This window comes from Adiantum capillus-veneris, chromosome 1 (genome assembly GCF_014529385.1).
Source record: "Adiantum capillus-veneris isolate H3 chromosome 1, ASM1452938v2, whole genome shotgun sequence".
Classification (NCBI taxonomy): Eukaryota; Viridiplantae; Streptophyta; class Polypodiopsida; order Polypodiales; family Pteridaceae; genus Adiantum; species Adiantum capillus-veneris.
Genome location: NC_140931.1, coordinates 193,653,143 through 193,658,773, shown reverse-complemented (window position 1 = coordinate 193,658,773; position 5,631 = coordinate 193,653,143). Strand labels below are relative to the sequence as shown.

The window sequence follows — 5,631 nt, the reverse complement described above, 5'->3', positions numbered from 1 at the left end:
CACTCCAAGGAAAAGGCTTGTCTAAATGAGGATGAAATTATTGCAGTGAGGAAGTATGAAGCACAGGCTAAACGTGAGTACAGAAAGCAATGTCATGCAAGAAAGCAAGTCCAGCCAAGCATCAACATTGGAGCGGAAGATTTTCATAGGGAGGACGTCGATGTACACAAAAAGGAAGCAAGAAGCAACATACTATTCAAAATATTGTTCAGCACATTGCGAGACAGTTGCATAGTTATGGGAAAGAAGATAAGAATGCAATTCTTCAAGGTGTTTTTAATGATGATAGAATCTTGCCATTCTGTGAAGATTTGTATCTTCCTACAAATGGCCTTATTTCTGCACTCAAGGTCTCCTTACAGGAATTAAAGATTCCAAAATCACCCGATGAGATGTTTTTAAAACGAAGCACATTCAGCATGATGGTGAATGGATTACTACATGATAATGGGAGCCAAGGTGGAGGTGTTACTCTACATAAAGTGGCAAAGCTATTAAATGTTCATCCCAGGAATTTATATTCAGCTTTGGGTAGACTTGACAGCGATCCTATGTCAAGTACGTTGAGGTTCGACTTATGCAAAAGGAAGTTTGGAAATGGTGGGTCCTTATCGGCGACATTGAAGCAGTCAATTATTACATTTTGGATAGAGCACAGTAGGGTGTCTCCAAACAAGAAAGATATTTGTCGGAAACGATTGGGTAGAAAACATTATCAAGAGAATCCCATACACTTACTCGATGAATCTCAAGTAAACATGTCTCATCCTTACAATGAATAACTCTCAAGTGAAACATATCACTCTTATGAATAGCTACCCATTGGGTGTTATGGAGTTGTGTACATGCTACTATATGTGATATGTAGCCAAGTAATGTGTCAAGATAGTCCATTGTCTCTACCTATGCTATTATGTGTGCTATATTGCACAAGTGTAGCCCAATGTCCATGTCTATGCTATAAGTGTTCCATGTAAAAGGACTCTATTGTAGTAAGATAGAAACATGTGTGCTATACAGTAAAAGTGTGTGTAAGAATAGCACAATGTTCTTGTCTATGATATGATGTGTGGTATGTGAAAGAGCTATATTACATATTGAGAGCACTATGTGTGCCATATAGCGTTAGTGTGTGTAATAAGAGGCCAATGTCCCTATCTATTCTATTATGTCATAGTATTTCTTGCAGTACGAGTGCTATATAGCATAACTATGTGTAATAATAGCCTGATGGTCCTGTCTATGCTATTATGTGTGCCATGTAGCAGGACTCTATCAGAGTATGGCAACATCATGTCTGCTATATAGCAGACATGTGTGTATAATAGCACAATATACCTATCTATGGTATTATATGTGCTATCAGATTATATAATATTATGAGAGCATTATGTGTGCCACATAGCAAATGTTAGCGTAATAGTAGCACAGTATCCATGTCTATGCTATTATGTGTGCTATGCAGAGTGTGATATGTGTAATAATAGCACAATATCCTTGTCTATGCTCTTTTGTGTGTTATGTAGAATAATTGTGTTATAATATGAGAGCACTATGTGTGCTATATAGTAGACGTGTGTGATGTGTGTGTAATAACAGCTAAAAATCCCTATCTATGCTATTATGTGTTATATAACAAAATTGAGCATGTAATGAAAGCTGAGTTATCTATCTATGCTATTATCTGTGCTATGTAGCATAGCTATATGTATTTATACCAATGCATCTGTAGCTATGCTATTATGTGTGATATATAGCAAAATGTAATTTTAATGCATTTTTTTTTCAAGTAGACATAGTATTTCTTGAAGTTTAAAGATAGCCACCCACATGTGACAATTGGGCAAAGGTCCTTTCAGAAGCTGAATCCTTGGTTCATGCGAAAGTTGAAAGATCAAAATACTTGCTGTTGTGTTTATCATATGAAACTGATGTATCTCAAAGATGCGTTTAATGTTATGCGCTCATCTGCTTTTGGTTTTCATGGGAGGTCATGTACATGTAAATGCAATGTTTGCAAATCAGATGGGGTGAATTCAGAATGTCTTGCTGTTGAGCACTCATTTTCAGGGATCACAAAGTTGTGGGAATCATGCGTATGTACAAAGGCTAAGGGGGATATGTTCCATAAACACACCTGCTTGATGGGCCAATGCAAAAACTGTGGTGTGGAAAAGCTCAGCCTTTGTCCATGAGAACGTGCAGAGATGACAAAGACAGTTCCACTGCAAGTCTTCGAGGACATTAAAGTTCAAACTAAGCATGGTCTAAGTAAGAGAGAGATGTTTTCACTCAAAAAGGTGTCTTTAAGTGAGCTAACAGGAAGGATAAAAGATGACCTCAGAATCTTCATCGAGCACAATTTCACTTACAGATGGCAAGAACATCAATATAGAGAATGTTTGAAGGTGTTTCCTTCATACAATTATATATGTAGTAGACTTTGCTGAAAATTACTCGTTCAAAGAGCAAAATGAAGTACAATCCATGCATTGGCATACAGATCAATAAACCATCCTTGTTCACATAACGTACATGCGTGACAATGAAGATGATAGTATTATCAAGCATATGAATTTCTACATCACCAATGATAGGCAACATGATATGCTATTTGTCCAGCATTGTTTTCTTCTTTTTGATCAGTGGATTAAAGACCAGGGATTGAATTTCAAGAAGCACTGGGTGTGGTCAGATGGTGCAGCCTCACATTCAAGGCTGCAAGGCCATTTTACTTTGTTGCTAGATATTACCAACTAACAGGTACAGAGATGACATGGAATTTTTTTGGCTCTGGCCATGGCAAGGGGGAGCATGATGGCGTTGGTGCTGTGATAAAGGGATCCCTTACACATGAACAACTCAAGAGTAATGGAGTTGTTCTTAGGCAAGCTGCAGACGTGGTTGAATTTTTTATGAGAACAATGTCCAATGATGCATGTAGCTCTTATGCACAATCCACTAAAGCAGATCCTATTATAAACATGAAATTTTGGCTAGTAAAAGAGACAGAAGTGGATAGGTCTAATCTATGGGGTTGTGAGAGAGTACGAGGATCTCGATCACTCCACTGCATTTCAAGCTTTTGTCGTCATGATCCTACTCAATTAAGGACCAGGCGGCTTTCTTGTTTTTGTGATGCTTGCATGAAGGGCCATTGGAGGACTTGTTCCAGCAAATCATATGGAGGCAAGTGGACACATAAGGCATTGAAACCACTCTCTGAGGTACCAGAAGAGTCTGAGGTACCAGAAGATGAAGCTGCAATGTTTGAGGGATCCAAGGATATGCTGAGTGAGTATCTCATTTAAGGTGATAACTTTGCAATCAATGCAGACACTGGCAATGCAAAAGGTGTAGATTTCTTTCTTTTGAGATGTACAAAGAGAAAATGGATGACATATTGCATCTTAAGAGATAAGTGGAAAAACAAATGTGATAAAAACATTTATGTTGTCACAGGGTGCTATTATCAACAGCAAGAGGGGGACCCAAATCACTACACTCTACTTGATGATAGGGGAGTTACTAACCTGTACTATCACCTTGTTCGGGCAATCAAGTTTGACATGCCTTTGGTAGATGCTACCTCAAAGAAATATTATTTATCTCCGGAACTACATGAAACCATTTACAATGCCATGCCCTATGAAGCAGCATTATACCTATTTAACAGGCTTATATTATGTTCTATATAGCCTTCACCATTCAGTACCTCCTTACACATGTCCATTGTGCTATGTATCACATAGCACACAACCACACAGAGCACATAGCATACCATCACACACATTTCAGATAATGAGGTTATTATTCTGAACATGTTGCACCTTGAAAAAAGTTAGCCAAGATATTTGTCGGAAACGATTGGGAAGAAAACATTATCAAGAGCATCCCATTCACTTTCTTGATGAATCTAAGGTAAACATGTCTCATTCTTACAATGAATAACTCTCAAGTTAAACATCTCACTCTTATGAATAGCTACCCATTGGGTGTTATGGAGTTGTGTACATGCTACTATATGTGATAAGTAGCCAAGTAATGTGTCAAAATAGTACATTGTCTCTACCTAGGCTATTATGTGTGCTATATTGCACAAGTGTGTGTAATAATAGCCCAATGTCCCTCTCTATGCTATAAAAGGACTCTATTGTAGTAAGATAGCAACATGTGTGCTATACAGTAAAAGTGTGTGTATCACATAGCACAATGTTCCTGTCTATGATATGATGTGTGGTATGTGAAAGAGCTATATTACATATTGAGAGCACTATGTGTGCCATATAGCATAAGTGTGTGTGTTGCAGGTCAGCAACGGTGGATAGCGGCCACCACTACATCAAGTCAAAATCCTCGCCTTTTTGTATAAATTTTCTGCTCTGAAGCCGAGCTTGTAATATTTTTGCTATTCAAATGTAAAGGGTTTATCTTCTGGGGCCATGGGCTTCCAAGTTGTATTGATTCCCAACTCAAGCACACAATTGATTATTGAGCCATGTATCTATGGGAAACCCTCCTCCCACAAGACCTAAGTATAAAGGTCAAAATGAAGGGTTTTGTAGGATGGATTTGATGAGTTAAAAAAACTATTTGTGCGAGCAGCTTATCTTTTTTTTTTTGTGTGAATCTTCTTTGATTGCTATCTTGTGTTGCACGAGTCGCATTGCAGAACCGAGACCACATGCACGTTCAGCTCATCGAGCTCTTCGATTCAACGCCAACCATTCGCCACGAGACGCTACTTCACGAGCATCGACCTACAGACTTACAGGTGAGTTTTAGGGAGTTTAGGGTAGATTTGAGCGAAACCAACCATAGAGTAGGGTAGCTCTCCCTTAGACGTAGCTGTAGAGACCATCTGGGACCGTTTCCGACAACTTCCATTTTACTGTCAGACAGTAAGTGTGTTTGCTACCAGGGTGCATAATTCAAGTTTGAGGATCTAGGTAGCTTGGGGATATGTAGGAAATTGCCTACGGTGAGTTTTGTGTAAAACCGAGATCATTAGCCCAAGGCTTAGCTTAGTTTCGTGACGTAGGAGGTTGTTGGCAGATTTGGGTATTCCCACACACACAGGACTTAGAGATCTTAGATGACCATTCCATAGGTATTCGAAAAGAGGTTGACACCCTCTTGGCGCGCCTCCATGCCCTAATCGGGTCAGTGACGTCCCTGGTTGACATCTTTATGTGTTGAGTAGGTTCTCGCTTGCTACGAGCGACACTCGAAAAACAACTGGCGCCGCTGCCGGGGAAGAGCTACCTAGATTAGAGTGGATACCTTAGTGTGTGGTTATGGTTGTACGGAAGGAATCTTTCATTACTTTGCCAAAGTCGAGGTGTCCTTGGCTTTGTTAGTCTAGGACATGTGAGTTTCTTGCCGCTATCATTGTTAGTTTAGAGTATCATTGTAGTTTAGTGTAAAAGTTGTGTTTTCAGCATTCAGTAGCTTAAGAGTGTTTGGCTTAGTGTGTGCCAAAAGTGCATGTTAAGCCAAGCACAAAAACATCAAAAAAAAAAACACCTAAAAACTTCTTTTTCTTAGGATTTAGATACCATTTAGTGTTTTCTTTGTTGTTTTAGGGTTCGAATAAGTAGGACACATGTGTGGAGTGTTCTGGATGTGAAA

General features: G+C 39.1%; 1 pseudogene; it reads left to right on the top strand.

The window, feature by feature from the left end:
- The first annotated feature begins 3,146 nt into the window (after positions 1 to 3,146).
- On the top strand, positions 3,147 to 3,698 carry LOC147466242 (uncharacterized; annotated as a pseudogene).
- Positions 3,699 to 5,631: the final 1,933 nt, after the last annotated feature.